Consider the following 17,296-nt stretch of genomic DNA (forward strand, 5'->3'; position numbering starts at 1 on the left):
TTTTCTTCTTCTTTCACTACAATCTTTGACCAACGTCTATCACTCACTTTATTCTTTCGAGAGAAATAAATTTGTAGATCACTGTTTGCACCTTAATTTGCTTAATTGGTTTCTGTTCAGTCGCACAACAACACTTTCCGGCTCACCCTTAGTACCGCACAGATCACACTAGTCCCGGTCTCGGTCGCCATGTCGCAGGTCGCAGGATCGCCATGTGGACACCCAGTAGTTTCTTTCGGTTATATGAAAAGACTTTCACGTACGCGTTCATACTGAGTCCGCCCAACTGGGTCAGACTCCCTTTTATTCAATTCGTTTATTTCTTACAACTAGCTACAACCTAAATTCTATTATTATGCGTGGTCAGGCGAATTGTAGTAAAACACATAACACATGTGTCCGAAAAGATGTCAACCGGAATCGAAAGCATAAATAGGAAACGTTTGCGCATTTGCGCAAGCATGTGTTTGTCATTAAATTCACGCTAGCGAAGCTAGCGAAGAAGTGCAAAAGTAAACAAAGGAAGTTAATGGTCAGCGCGTCATATTATGCAATAAATAACCATCGGAACCTTGGCCTGAATTTACGACATGGTTCGCATGTTTATTTTGGTTGCACAGCGTGACGCACTTGCTAGAATTTTGTTGCCATAAGGGCATGTGTATCGGGTTGTAGGTGGTCCAGTGATCCTGTTACAACCTGTTTTCTGATTTGGCACCCTTAATGAAAAACGTAGTTCTACGTCAAAACGCTCTCTCGGTAGCCATTCGGTCGTAGTTTTGTGCGTTTCGAATTTAAGGAATTTCTAATGAAATTTAGTTTATTTGACCTGATATTTGCGACAAATCAACAGTTTGGACGACTGTTCACATATTCTATGGGAGGTGAACAGATATTTTACGCAATTTCAGCGATTATTTCGAATTTCGTTTTTTGGGGGCAGGGTGGTCAGTGGAGGATTACTACTGACAATGTTCTGTTTTCAAAAGCTGATATACCTTATCACCTTCTGATCCTAAAAGGGTTCCTTTTGTGGTTTTGGCCCAGGAAAAGTATGCCACCCCAACCAAAACCAAGCCTCCTTTTGAAAAATGTTATGTGTTTCCTACTACGTTTCTGTACTTATGAAAAAAATTCAATTACGATTCTCGGTGAAAAGGCCTAGCTCAATTTATACATGTACCTACTATTTCAACAATGATTTCAACAAATTTGTTCAAGAAAACACTCATAAACCTATCTCTTCTAGCGTTATATGCGATTGACCACTTTGCCCCCCACAGGTGACCACTTTACCTCCTCACTAAAAAAAAAGGTTAGATTTTTCAACCTTTTTTCAAATAATGAAAAATGTACTATTTTCAATTTTCATAATAAAAACCGCCTATTATCGGAAATAGAACGGAAATTTTAGTGGTATGTGGTCACAGGAAATGGGCATGTTCCTTAGGGTGACCACATTCCCATATTGTCTTCGGAAAAAACAGGAAGTGAGTTATATCTATGGTATAACCGCAACGGTGACGTAGGACTATCGTTGATTTAGTGATCATTTGTTTGAAGTCGATTCTGAATCCATTCTGAATGAATGAATAAATGAATATTTGGGGGACTTCGAAAACGAGAGCGTTACGTTGTAGGTACAATGTTTTATGCATCCAATATTGGATACGAAAATATCCTACTGATGGGGGAGAATAATCTTCAGAAACTTTCCTGCTAATTGCACTTGATTGAAAAATCACAGAACCAAATGTAATTGGTCACAGTGTTATATGGTTAGAAAACATTAAAATAAACTCTTTCGCTTGCATGTTATTTTCAATGCCAAGGGGAACTGGCAGATCATTTTACAGCAGCCATATCTTTCCGGATTCTTCCCGAAGTTCACCACCATTAACCACTGTAAATTGCACTTGATTGAAAAATCACAAAACCAATTGTATTTGGTCACAGTATTATATGGATAGAAAACGTTAAAATAAACTCTTCCGCCTGAATGTAATTTTCAATTCCAAGGGGAACTGGCAGATTATTTTGCAGCAACGATTAGTTCTTTCCAGATTTTCCTCGATACTCGAAGCCCACCAGTGGTTAATGCTAACTCGATAACCACCTGTTAATAGCACTTGATTGAAAAATATTTGGTCGCTGTGTTATATGGTTAGAAAACATTAAAATAAACTCTTTCACATGAATGTATTTTTCAATTCCCAGGGGAACTGGCAGATTATTTTTCAGCAACAATTGAATCTTTCCGGAATTTTCTCGATGCTGAATGGCATCCAAACGAAGAGTTCCGCGCGTGTATGTGTGTGTGTGGCGGCTGCTCCGATCTCTTCCCGGGGAACCGTTTATGGCATCACTCTCCTCCTGATGGCCTAAGGTGCACAAACAGGCTCTTGGTGACACCGTTCATCCGCGCTTTCATGATAAACGAAGAGCTTCACCACAACAGCGACAACATGCTCCCATTGCTGTCAAATTAGAACTGAGTGAATTTCCGAGTAGCGCTCGCTTATATACCGATTGGTGATTTCAATAGCCTGTCTTGAAGGCAATTTTAAGACTATTGAAACAAGTTTTTGGATCAAAAAGTAACAAGTATATAAGGGGCTGTCCACATACCACGTGGACAGAAAAAGCACGATTTTAGACTCCCCCCTCCCCCTCCGTGGACAAGCGTGGACATTTTCATACCCCTCCCTTGTGGTCCACGTGGACATTTTTCCTTATTTTATTAGAATAACTGAGGAAATAACTGAATTGCGCATAAATTGAATTTTAAGTCCATTTGAGTTTATTTTGTTTCAAATTTTACTAGCTGTACTATGCCACACGTAATTCTAAAGATAGATATTCAATATTAGAAAGTTAATTTACGTTCACAGCTTTATTTCAGAAGTGTATTTCTTCTATCCTGAAATCTTAAAGCTTCCTGATGTATTGGCAGTAGCAACAACAATCCATGGAGTGGATTGTATATCGAGCTTCATCAGTACCGAATTTTTCGAGTTTTTGAAGCGCACCAAAACGAACAGAACACTTAATATGCATAGATTTTTTTTATCAATTAAAAAGAACTTCAGGAAAAGAAAAGTTGAAGTAGGAAGCATGTACTGATATCTGCAGATCTTCACTTGAAAAAGCATTGAGGAGTAACGGGTCGAAATTTTAAAGCGATTTCGGAACGCCTGTAGCTTCGATATAATTGATTACATGAAAATGAAAAAATACAGCATTTTCAAGCTATAAATTTCTATTTTAGGGATATCGTACGTACATAAAAATATGATTTTTGATATGTACATTCGTTGTAGACAAGACATTGCAACAAAAATAAAGTATTTTTGGTTTGGTTTTAAAGTTTCTATAGATTTCAAAAATACATTCCCAATAACAGTCCAATCAACCTGATTATTTCGCTTCCATTTGATTCATAGAAAGTTCCAGTAGGACTATTTACTACGAAGGTATTCTCTATCGAATGAAAAATTATGCTTTAATTTTGAATTAAGAATATTTCATGAAATAATGAACGCAAATCGATGGTCAAAACTGCCCACTGAAAACTTGACAATATTCTATACAAGGTCCAGTTGTTGCTTTGACGAATGCATTATTTTATAACAGAGTTACAGCGTTTCAAAAATCACTCAAAGTTTTCGATGTGGCATTTTGCTGCTCTTTTTTTTTTTTTTGTTGAGTGTAGTTCTTTGCCCACTCCGGAATACGATTGGTCACAGGAAATGTCGGTTCATTTACACACTCGATTCACTTTTAGTCGTCAACACAATACGAAACCTTTTCCGCAATAGTTCGGGGAATTTTCAGAGGGCACTAATAGCGTATTAAAAATATTTTCAATATATATTTTCTTATTTTTCAACTGCTTATTGACCATTCTGCATCAAGTATCTAGATGACTTCCAAAGAGTTCGTGGGGAAAACTTACATAAAAAACGACTCATTGATTTTTTACTAACCTTACCCGAAAAGTTATTTGTGTTGCTCTTTAGTTTCTCCCATTTATGTTATTTTGATTTTCCTCCGCTTAAATCATTATCAAAACATAACTTATGAAATTTCGACAGTTTATCAGAGAGTAATTCAACGCCAAATTATTCAGCCACTGCCCCTCCCCACACATTATTTTAAATTTGTTCAATTTTTCAAAAAAAAATTGCTCTGCACGATTGAAATAAGTTTTTGAGAGATCAATTAACTTTCTATTAAAATTAAAAGAAACTTTCTCATAAGTTGAATAAAATATTATCATATACAGGTTGTTAGGTAGTCGATCCGGAATATTTCAGGTGATAGAGGATCATGTTTAATGATAAAAATCTTCCTCGCTTATGGTCAAATCTCAACTACAAAAGAATTATCGAACATTCCTTTTTTTGCCTTATGGGGGTATTCTAGTGTAGAGGCACGAATTTCGGACGTTTTTTCGAGCTACGTAAAAATAAAACAAAGAATATTTTTACTATTCGTTATATCATTATTTGTTCGTCTATCTTTTAACAATAAAACAAAAATTTAACGGAGAAAAAATAATCATAATTAGAATAGTTAAGAGCTGATGAAGTGAGGGGGTTAAAAAAAAGTGGCCATGGCGTACACGATTCCACCCCTCCTGGTTATCTGAAACAGAAAAAATCGAGCAGATTCTGAATCAGTAAAGATGCCGCTATCGCATGAACCTCGGACAAGTCAAAAACATCTTTTTTGACAAATTGGCGGCCGTTTGAAAAACAAAATACGGTCCAAAACGTTTTTTCTTACGTTTACGTTTACGTTTTGAAAATAGTATTTTTTTAAAAATATCGTTTTTTAGAGTTTCATGCGATAGAGAGATACCTGCAGATTGTATCCATATAAATTCGACATGAATCGGTCCTTGCTTATGTTATAGTCAAAGTAGTCAGAAACATCGATGAATGCTCGTAAACTCGCACTGAGTGCGTTGTTGTGCCCGTAGTTCGTCCTGTGCATGGGGATAATGATCGTGTTATGTTTGCGAAGAAAATTAGATGGAGCGTTCAAGTTAGCGTGCTGGAGCAGAACGGAGCAATTAGTTCTGTTTGTCATTATGTCGAATATTAACATCCGTTGATTTTCAATCGTCTGGATGATAGACTTTCAAGGCCAATCAAGAGACATCGAGATCGAATATATTACAAGATTTGACTACTTTCTTGTCGAATCTCAGATCATTTTCTATTTATACTAAAAATTCTTTGGGAATTGGGATCGACATCGATATTGTGAAAAATTCGCGGCTCAACGTGTTTATGACATGATTTGCTAATTTTTACAATTTTACAATTTATGTTTAGTTCTTCGGAACACCCCTATCAAATCCGTGCCGAATATGCCGCTAAGCTACTCGCTAATATATTGGCCTCATACAATGCCGTCATCACCACGCGGACGCGACTTTGTTCTTGTGTGTAGGTATGTGTTCCATCTTAGACGCAACTCGCGAACGCGTGGTGGTGGATCACTCTGCGGTCGTGATATATCTCGCGGCAGACTCTTCGCTCCTCGCTCTTCGAACCACTTGGTGTGTGATACTGCACCATCTCCGGCAGTAATAACATATCTCGTTACTCTGCTGAACCACTTCGACACTACAGAGACTAATCAAGCCATCGTAGAGAGAGTTAAGCGCGCGCGTGTGATGTGTTTTTGCTCTCCGGAGGACAGAGTGTTAGTGCTCGACGGGTAGCAGCAGAGCTTGCTGACTTTTTGTATCTGTTCGCGTCATCGTTGTCGTCGTCGTCGTCGGTGACTTTGGCTGATTTGTTTCACATGGGGGACATTTTTCCTCTCGCTGGAAAACATTATTACCTCTAATACGTACTTGCGGGTACTTACTTGTCAGCCACCACTATTTTTTCGCCATTGAAAGTTGTCGCTCGGGTCTAACCAAACGTCTCGAAGTCAATAAATAGACTGGAAAAGCGCGAAAATTGCTCACACAAGTTCGGAAAATCGTCGCAGTTAGTTTCAGAAGGTGATTCAGAGAAGTGGAACTCGGATTTTACGGTGCATCATATATTCCTTGCTTCCTGCCGTCTTGACCCTCGAACACGAGAGAGGGTCTTGAATGTGTGTCATTTAGCGCAGCATCTTCCCAAGAACCTCGCGTCCCGAATCCGGACCGTAACGTTTCATGTTTCGGACAGTGTTTCTCCTGTGAATATGATTTTGGATTAACAATCATTGACAGCATCAACGATAACAGCAAAAGTGAACAGCAGCTCGGATGCGCTAAACATATGTGTGAAAATGTGCAACAATCGAAATCAATCAAAACAAAGTGAGCATGATTACCACCTCCCACAGTCGTGTCATTGTGTGATTTATTTTTTTTATCAGTCTGTGATTGTGTTCGGTGGTATTGTGTGCAATGAGAAAAGACACGTTCGCGCATGGGATCTTCCATCGGAACGTGAAACTATGCCGTCAATGGGGTTCTAAAGTTGGGCAAGCATTTTTACAATTTAAGAGACATCGAAAAAAAATTTTTTTGAGCGCTAATAGTTCCTAAACAACCGAACGAAGTGGTATGATAAACACTTCATTCGAAAGATAAAATGTCTACGCGTTATATACTTGTTACTTTTTCATCCAAAAGCTTGTTTCAATAGCCTTAAAATTGCTTTCAAAACAGGCTATTGAAATCACCAATCGGTATATAAGCGTTACGCCGGAGACTGAGATTTTGAGCGTCAATAGCTCCTAAAACACCGAACGAAGTGGTATGATAAACACTTCATTCGAAAGATAAAATGTCTACGCGTTATATACTTGTTACTTTTTCATCCAAAAGCTTGTTTCAATAGCATTAAAATTGCTTTCAAAAAAGGCTATTGAAATCACCAATCGGTATATAAGCGAGCGTCGCTCGGAAATCAGTTATAATTGAACAGCGATTGGAGCATGTTGTCGCTGTTGTGGTGAAGCTAACTTCGTTTATCATGAAAGCGCTGATGAACTGTGTCACCAAGAGCCTGTTTGTGCAGATTAGGGAATCCGTCAGAAGGAGAGTGATGCCACAAACGGTTCCGCTTGAGACATCGGAGCAGCCATCACACACACACACACATAACACGCGCGGAACTATTTTCATTTGGTTGTCATCCAACATCGAGAAGATTCTGGAAAGATGTCATCGTTACTGAAGTAATCTACCAGCTCTCCTTTGCAATTGAAAAATACATTCATGCGAAAGAGTTTATTTAATTGTTTTCTATCCATATAACACTGGAACCAAATAAATTTGATTTTGTGATTTTTCAATCAAGTGCAATGAACAGGTGGTTATCGAGTTAGCATTAACCACTGGTAGGCTTCGAGTATCGAGGAGAATCTGGAAAGATGTTATCGTTGCCGAAAAATAATTTGCCAGTTCCCTTGGAATTGAAAATTACATTCAAGCGAAAGAGTTTATTATGTTTTCTATCCAAATAATACTGCGACCAAATACATTTGGTTTTGTGATTTTTCAATCAAGTGCGATCAACGTAAGACCACGTCTTTCGGCAATTTATTAGGATGAGTGAACGCATGTGAATTATGTAGACTGATTTGATGCAACAGATATTTTGTCTATTGGAAATGGAATATAAATCGTATCACAATACAAGCAATGTATTATGTATTGTACAACTTTCGTGTGATTGCTTCTTTTGCTGAATTTTGTGCCTTCAACGTAACGCTCTCGTTTTCGAAGTCCCCCAAATATTCCTTTATTCATTCGTTCAGAATTGATTCAGATGCAACTAAAAACAAATGCTTACTAAATCAACGATAGCCCTACGTCACCCTTGCGGTTATACCACAGATATAACCTACTTCCTGTTTTTAGCCTTAAGAAAGGCTTTTGACTGCTTGTTGGTTAGATAGAGAAATCGCAAATTCGGTCTTCTACTAGATACTATTTTTTTTAAGAGCAGAGCTCAATTAGCGTATTTTTCCCTCGTTGATTGTGTACTCCGTGTCCCTTCAAACTCAGCACTGAGCATGCATTGTGTATGTTCTGAGCATACGTTTGGAAATAAACGCTTTGAACGCGACCGATCTACTCACGAGACGCGACACGGGACTAAGACACAATACTTATAGTCCTTACAAACATTAAACGGGTTAAAATTACCCTTTACGTCGACCGGTTTCGGGCTCGATGTTGTCTATCTATTGGAGGGTGTCCGACTGGTTACAATAAGTACATACTAACACATATTCGTACACATATCAGTATTCGTCGAAAAGGATTTTCGATAAGTTATCAGCTTTGTCAGATGGAAGAGAGGAGATGATATGGGCGCATCTTTCTCATTCATGAGTGGATGATCAATGGTACAGATATACATTGACTCCCATGCATTCAACTGTGAGGCTTTTCGGATGTTTTTGATTATTTTAGCTCCCAATCTATGCAGTGGTCTTGGGCTAAAGCGTGTGCTGCCACACTAGAATCGTTGACTATTTCATTATCCACCGCATTCTTATGTTCACGTAGGCGGATTTTGAATTTTCGACGTGTTTGGCCGATGTACACACTGGTGCAGTCTTTGCAGGAGGTCTTCTTCTTCTTCTTCTTCAATGGCACTAACGTTCCTAGAGGAACTTCGCCGTCTCAACGTAGTATTACTTGCGTCATTTTTATTAGTACTTAGTTCAGATTTCTATGCCAAATAACAAGCCTTGAATGCATTCTGAGTGGCAAGCTCTAGAATACGCGTGATCACAGTGCAAGTCGGAGGAAATTTCTTTGACGAAAAATTCCCCGGCCAGAACGGGAATCGAACCCGAACACGCTAACCACTCGGCCAAGGGAGCACCCAAGGTCTTATAGATCCCTGATTTTTCGTCCGGCGGAATTTTATCTTTAAGGTTGCACAAAAGGTCTTTCAATGTGCTTTCGCTTTTGTACACCACATGAAACCCATGTTTCCTGAGGATAGATTGGACTGCGTTGCTCATTTTTGGGTAATACGACATGCTGATTCTTCTATGATGTTCCTTCTCCTGCTCTAATGTGGTGATGTTATCTCTACGTTTCTTCTTTTCGTGTTTTAGGAGGTACCCATTCAGTTCTGCAGCAAGGTGAATTCTATTCCTCTCCGCTGCGAAATCATCTCTCTCCATAGGTATGCTGAAGAGACGATGCCCCATGGAACGGAAAGCTGCTTGCTTTTGAGTGCCAAAATGGTTGGAGTCAGAGGTTATGTATCTGTCTGTAGACGTTGGCTTACGATATATCTCAAAATTTAGCCGATTATCTTCCTTCCGGGTAATGTTCAAATCCAGAAAAGGAAGTGTACCGTCCTTTTCATTGTCAACAGTAAACTTTATGGTCCTGTGTCGAAAATTCAGTAACTCCAACATCTGTTTCAGGTAACGTTCTTTCACAACTGCGAAGATGTTGTCTACATAGCGTCTCCACATTCGAAGGAAGAATTTTTCGTTCTTCAATTCTGTTTCAAAATCTCTCACGTGAACCTCTGCCAAAAGTGGCGACAGCTTGCTACCGATACTGAAACGGAACGTTTGGTTGTAGAGCTGTAGCATATATTTCTTAGACATTTCATCTTTCAAATGAAGTGATTTTCATACCAGTTCGTTTAACTGGAAAAAAAATTATTAATGCTCAAAGGAGGAATCGATTCCTCCTCAGAAATACTCAGCGCAAATAATTCCCACTCACCAACCCCCGACAATTGAATTCATCGGTCGACAGCGGCATTCGTGAGCATTCGATAATAGAACTGCTGCTTCCATACAAAAAAATGCGGCTCCGTTCAGTCTGGTGGCAGAAAAGAAATGGAATTGAGAGAAAAGAACATAGTGCTTGGCGAGCTAGCGAGACCATTCTCATATCACTTTACAATCACAATTAAATGGATTCTTCTTCTTGAATTATAGAGACTTTAAATATTTGCAGTTCATTCGTTTCTAGCCCTGAGATGGGACCTTGGGTCAATCCAAACGCCTACTCCATCTACCTTGACAAAGATACTTCATTGTCATCAATGTTGCCACATTGAAATATGTGTTTCCGAGCTAAAAAATCTTTTTTACTGTAGAAAAAATAGATAATCTGTATTGCGGATTTTGCACCTGAAAAGACTTTTGCGTTAGAATTAAGTACGAAGTAATAATTGCATACTTGCAGTAAAGTGTATATATTCTGCTTATCCATATTTTTAAACTCGTGATCACACTGGTATAGCTTCCAGAGTTTTCTGAATGAGGTTTTTTTTTCAATTTTCAAGCCTATGCGAAAAGTTTACTGTGTAATTTTTTTTGCACAGGAGCCTAATTTGATTTAAAATGTGTAATATCTTAGATTGAGAGATTTAAATACATAGAGAATTATACCAACAAAATTTAATCAATAGTTTTAGGGAAACCGACGGAATTAATTTAATTCGTTTCGTTTCGCATTATAAACATTCGTTCAATCCTCACTTTCCTCGTGGTGTTTATACATAGTCTTGCAGAATTTAGCCTTAATGTCGTTTGACAACTGTACTAAGGCACTGCCTCCATTGAATTTTAACAAATGATTTCGATTTGATGATTGTGTTCAATGTTTCTATAGAGATACGATAAAAATTCTGTTTGAAATTTGCAAGGATATCCAACAATCTGTAATATGTATACACAGATTCTTGGTCTAAAAAAATATAGGAGGTTGTGTCCAAGATACGACCGCATTGTTGACGTAGAACTACGCTGTTATTTTATATATGTCACTTGTTTATACCTTCGGATATTATTCTATAATGCTGTGAAATTTTAGAAACAACTGCTTAGTAGAATAATCTCTGAAATGATTTTTTCATTGTAGAATCAGTTGACGATAATTGATTGATGATTCATTCTTGCCCTCGCAAAACAATCGTATGTCGCAATTTATTTCTTGTCAATGCATTGAAAATTTACCTCGAAGGCTATTCCGGTGGCCTTTTTCGAAATTGACATAGACTCGGCTACAGTCGATTATATACATGTTGCAGCAGCACCATTATTCCATATCTCATAACTACATCAATATATCTTTGGCACCGCATGTAAACAACAACAATGACAACACTTGCAAGTATCAAATATCATGCTACATGTTATTTAGTATTGCCTCAAAGGAATCGCACCTCTAGATATCGTTCGTACAAACTAAGCGTAAACCAAGCGCCAAACAAGCGTTCACCATAGCATGCATACAGAGCCATACATTGGAGGCATGAAACTACTAGCAATATAAACATTTCTCATCATTTTGCGCTATTTTCAAATAAACGCTTCTGTTAATATTACTGGCCTCGAAAAGAGTTGCATTACTTTCTCATGCTCGAGAGAAGCGCAGCTGTCACCCTTAGTGGAGGAAGTTTTGCTACTGGCAAGCAAAACCTAATCACATACAAAATTCCAGAACATTTACTTTCTTGATGACTAAACAAGAGAAATAAACTCTTTTTGTTAATAACAACCTCGAAAACAGTAGCAATGCTTCATTATGATCAAAATTAGCGCAAATGCAATCCTAGTTGAAGGCAGTTTTGCGACTGGCATGCGAACCCAAATAACTTATAACATTCCAGTAAGACATTCAAGATGCTTGGTATTCCCAAATAATTTTTTTGTGCACAACCTTAACGTCTGCTTCGCCATAACGTCAGTTTAATGCATTGATGCATTCTCAAAGGCACCAACAAAGCCCTTATGAAGACGGAAAATAAACAATGTTAACTGCTTGGAAAAAGACTGAATTATGCCACACAGCTTGTACTCTGCTGTAACACCCATCAATGCGAATTCGCTGATGAGTTTGTCAAGAGCGACAGCCATCACCACCAGCGGGGGGAGCTTGATTTTGGTTGCTGCCTGGGCGTTTTCATTTTCGACCGACGCGCCGAAATCGCCTACTTCGCTGTTGTTCGATGCGGTGTCACATTCGCGAAGGCTCGGTTCAGTGCGAGCGCTTTTCACTGCATCAACATCGCGTGCATCATTAGATGACGCTTACCTCGTAATTTTATTGCCCCTGGCAATGCGTTCGTTTTTTGCAGGGCTCGAGCCTGCCTTCCTCTTCTTCTTGCTTATCGCACACTACGCGAAGCGTCCAATTTATAACGCGGAAAGAAGAACACACGATACGAATAACGCGAAAAACGAACAGAAAAATCAAACGACGATTTCCAAGTTGGATTACCACTGGTGGGGTCCAATCTTAGATCGAAGCGCAGCGAAAGCAAAGTGAACTGGATTACTCAACAGTCCGATGCCGAATGAAAGTTTGCCTCAGCGAGATCCACTGTTTATACTCTAGGCAAGTATTCCCCTTCATTCTTCTTCTTTTCCTTTGTTCACGGAGACTTTAAATCCTACGATTTCCCCTCCGTTGGTCGTCGATAAGTTGCTCGTTATTGATAGCTCTGTTCGGGAAGCACTCAAATGGACAGAACAAATGTATGGGAAAATAGAAACACTTGAAGTTTTCATGAATTTTAACCATTTACTAACCAGGGGATTCTAATGTATGGCATATTAAACAAATCTTACGGAATTTCCGATTCGTTTAGTATGTAAATCGCCAAAATCCGTTCGCGGCAAAAATAGTTATTAACGTTAACTTTATTTCATAAAAACGTGACCTGTTTTCTGATTTGACACCCTTAATGAAAGACGTAGTTCTACGTCAAAAAGTACTGAAAATTTGTATCATTCCAGAAATCTGTGTATGTGGCAACACTGATTGTCATTCGACGCTCCTCAGCAAACCATGTCCGCGTCCGCTTTACACTCAAAAGCTAGTTGTTTCGGCGTAACGCTCTTGTTTTCAAAACTTGACAACTTACACCCCAGTATAGAAATGAAAGACGTAGTCCTACGTCAAAAACGAAAAGCATATTTTGTATATGTTTCGCGTCATCGGCGGGACAAATAAAAGACGGAAAGGAGCAGGTCCGGAGAGCGATTCTTCCATTTCATCACCACGAGCAAATTCGTACTGCAATGGTAAATAGCGAAACCGCCATGAAAAAGCGGTTATTCAATCTCATCCTATGTGCGGTGTTTTATTTCACAATCTTTGACGCAACACACACTTCTATTCTAGTTTTTATCGAAGTCTGAGCTGTGACGAATTGTGCCGAAACCATTTGCTCCGGAATGCATGCTCAATGCTGTACTTGCAATGATTCCAAGGAGATCTTCTTCAAGACTAAATATCAATGAAATTTTAATTTTAATTTTTTTTAATTCTATGTACTAACAACTATGAGGCAAAATGGTGAGAAGTTCATTTTTTGTTCCTTCATGCCACACTGCATGGCTATTTTTGCGCATCATGTCGAACGTCTGTTTTGTATTGGATGTAGTAGTGCGTTTCCGTTACGCGAAACTTTTTGTTGATATGCGATATAGATACAACGGTTCTCTTGAACTTATCTTGTCGACGTCGCCGTTGCGACCATACGGTTTCCGTGGGATGCTATTTGACAAAGCGTTTTTTTACATTGGCGTTTTTTTTGAATAGCGCATTTCCGCTACGGTAAATCGTCATTTGTATTGGCTCACATGGAGATCGTTTGCATTGCGATGCGACAATCTGCTAATTTGGTTCAGAGCGAGAATTTAATGAGCGTTTTCTCATAAACGGTAATTTTTATGATGTTACATTTTTTTGTCGCTGCACCAATTTGTAGCCTGATATTGGTTTATTAATATCTCCCGAAGACATTTGCAGTATATGGCAGAAAATTCCAATCATTTCGCAAGCGAAATTTGTTCCACCTGGTCGCCCACCTTTCAAGTGACATTCAAAAATTATACAGAGTTTATTCTGATTCACATTGTTATGTAACGCAGAGCACATTCAGGCTTCCAGTTTGTTTTGTATTTAAACCGCTTCGTTTGCGTGATTTTTTTATGTCTGGAGAAAAGTGAGTATGTACCTTTTCAATGTAAGAAAACTGAAGAATACCTAGTTTCTCGTGCTTTTGTTGAAATATTGATTGACTGTGGCAAATTGACTAAAAGAGTTTCATAGTTCTACGTTGACAATGCGATCGTATAAATGCGAATTTTTCCTCGAAGCGGTTTTCGATGTAATTTTCCACATCATTTCTGTAAGTTGTTTTTTCTTTTGTTCTGTCAATCCGATTCAGATGTCAGCCATACCAGGTGTAAAAAGTAAATCTGATGTTGTATTTTCGGAAAGATTACATACATTTTAAAAACAGAAATAGTGAATGAAATTCAAATCGTTCGTACCAAATAGGGGAAGTGCGGCTAATTCGGAGATTGAGGGTAATATGGACATGTGATTGATTTGTATAGTTACATTTTGAGTTTCGAATTTCTGTTAATGACATAACATGTTCTACATATTATTGTATACTATTTAAACCACCCTAAAACAATTAATACTAATCAATAGTTGAAAAAGTAAACAAAAACTAAAATTCATACATGATTCCGCGTGTGGATGTTTTTTTCTTTTCTTTCTATTATAGTGACTTTCAACACATTTCGGCTGGCTCGTCACTTTTGCTTCCATTTTTGGAAGAATGTCGGGAGTGAAAATTGAACTCGTGATCTCTGCGTGAGTGGTATGGATGTTACCACCACGCCAGATCGCCTCCACACGTGTGGATGTAATTTTAGCGGCTTCGAGATTAAGCAAGCATTTTGAGTGGTTCAATTTCTAAATTCAATTCACTGATGGTTATATTTCAGTTTGTGAGTTAACAGAGAATCGATTTTAGAGGTGTGTACGGAAAAGTAAATTCATTTGCAAGTGGAAAATGTAAATTATCTAAATATTTATACTGGTGGGGTTGAAATGGTTAGTGAAATGTTGAGATCACATTATCTTAATGCATGATGGAATGTGATAGGAATAATATTCAACTCTTTTTTCTATTGTTTTCTCTGTTTGTTCTATTTCTGTAACTGGACACACAAGCACCGAGAGAGAAAGCGAAATGAATGTTATACTTTTCGGTCTGTTTTTATTTCAAAACACAAAACACATTCGGATAAATAAAGCGATAAACAGTATATTGAATTTCAAGAAGCTGCCTTCAAGTTTGTAAAGCATGAGTTTCCATCGATATAATTGAAGTTTTTCTTATCATGTCCGTATTACACCCACTTCCCCTAAATGTTCTATCCAGGGAAATCGAATTTTAATAAACTACTAGCTGACCCGGCAAACGTTGTTCTGCCAAATAAATTGTTTCTAGTGAATATTTTGGTAATTGAATAAACAATAACTAATATATTGTACGTATGTTTGAATGATTTTACGTTTTTGATCCATTCGTTGATGAAGATCAAACGAATATGTGGCGATAAGAGCTATGCCATATAGAGGAATTGAGCGCTTTGGACGATGACCGCCAACAATACAAAAAAATCAAATCAATCAAAACATTTTATTTCAATATATTTAATTCACGTAACTGATGTGTTTGATGTAAAATATGTAAATAAATAAAAAAAGAATGATGTTAATATATAAAATGTGAAGTGAAAGAAAGTAATATATTTTTATCTAAAAGTTTAAAATGAAATAAAGAAAATCAATATTCATTTTTTTCAATTACGGTTTCGTTAGTGAAAAATAGGTTTTCTGAATGAATAGCCAAAATCATGACTTTTGGGTTCCGTTCATGAATTGTGAAACCAAAGATATGACAACTTCATTGATGTTGATATATTGACCAATTTTTTGGCGCATTATTTTGTCGTTGTCATTCAATCGAGAAGTCGTCAAATCGATATTCTGAATATGAAACACAGCCATATTGCTTGCCTTATTCACGGACTTTTATACTGCTTTTCGCTGAACAACGAAACTCAACACTAATATAAACATTGAACGTTTTGCTCAGCTGAGGCGAATGTGGTAATACCCAACGATTTTCAGTCCGTCAAAGTCTGCGTTACTGATATTTGTCAATGGTTGTCCGTTTCTTCGTTTTTACATTTTACATTTCTACAGCGTTTTTCCGTGATGCAATTTGATGTGACACACCCTTTATTCACCTACCCTTGTGATCGTGTTTTCCATCTGCAACGCAAGGCGGTAAAAGCTTCAGATCACCGCATAGGCCATGAACCATGTTTGGGGGGAACAATATCAAACACTAACCCATATTCCGGAATCCGATTGGTCTGAAAGCCGATCGGATTCCACGATTTGAACGAAATCGGCTTTTGCACTCTGAAATCTGTTCGACTCAAATTTAATCATGCATGGAAATGCGGCAACCTTGCCTTAATCAAAAACAGAAGTTGTGGAGCAATCTACTCTCTATCCGATTGGCAAACCGAAAACAATTTTACGTTGGTAACATTTGAATATAGATTATTTTTTCATGTTACTTGAATACTTAGATGACATAGTCCTGACCCTAACTCAACTTTTGTTTCTATATTTTTTAACTACATTTCCGCTAAGACTTTATCCATAATATAAAAAACATTATCAGACAGAATTTTTGTACACTACCCACTTGTAGAAAATGTGTCACTTTGTTACATACAAAACATATTTGAAAGAGTATAGCAAATTTCCATCAATATTTTTCGTTTAAAAAGTGTGTTTATTCCACCCAAAATTCCGTTTCTATTTTACAGAAATAGAACACGAAGCTCAATGTTGTTAAGTTTTTTATTTGGATATTGTGTTTATCGCATTTCGTTTAAAATCGCGAAATAAAAAATAAAGAAAATGGGACGGGGTTAAAAGGATAAAAATTTAGGTTTTTATGTTTTTTTTCTGAAACCAAATTTAAATAAATACAAAAAAATATCGATTTATGCAGAAAAAATGATTTTTCGCATAGTGTCCCCCTAATTGGTATATATACGGTAAATATACAGTAATCGGTATCATAGCGGTATCTAATATAGTTTACAACCTATTCTCATGGCTATCAAACGTTTTGTGCATAATTTCATTAGAATCGGTTTAGCCGTTTTGCCGAGTTTGATAACGAACATCGTGACACAAGAGTTTTATATATAAGATAACTGCCCTCAGGCGTCCTAATATAAATATCATATCATTCATAATATTGTTTCAAAAATGAGTACCATATTCTACTTCATGCAAATAGGCTGTTTCTTAGCTTCATAGTATCCATTATCCCATTTCATCCTTAGGCGTATTAAACCCTCCCCTCCCTATATATAAATACAATATTCCACTTTCAAACTGTAAACTGTCAAACTGTCCGCAACGTGAAACTCTACTGTCCGTCCCCAA

The 17,296-nt window shown here is 37.6% G+C and overlaps 1 protein-coding gene across 3 annotated transcripts in view; it reads left to right on the forward strand.

Moving 5' to 3' along the window:
- The first annotated feature begins 5,717 nt into the window (after positions 1 to 5,717).
- LOC129779928 (cGMP-dependent protein kinase, isozyme 2 forms cD4/T1/T3A/T3B) overlaps positions 5,718 to 17,296 on the forward strand; it is a 502,476-nt gene continuing 490,897 nt past the window's right edge. The window contains exon 1 of one of the 3 annotated variants that reach the window (XM_055787708.1): positions 5,718 to 6,054. The gene's annotated coding sequence lies outside the window, so the exon portion shown is untranslated. Of the gene's footprint in view, positions 6,055 to 6,138; positions 6,329 to 17,296 lie in introns of those variants that run through there. The other 2 variants (XM_055787707.1, XM_055787710.1) reach the window with 2 other exon arrangements.

This window comes from Toxorhynchites rutilus, chromosome 3 (assembly GCF_029784135.1).
Source record: "Toxorhynchites rutilus septentrionalis strain SRP chromosome 3, ASM2978413v1, whole genome shotgun sequence".
Lineage (NCBI taxonomy): Eukaryota > Metazoa > Arthropoda > Insecta > Diptera > Culicidae > Toxorhynchites > Toxorhynchites rutilus.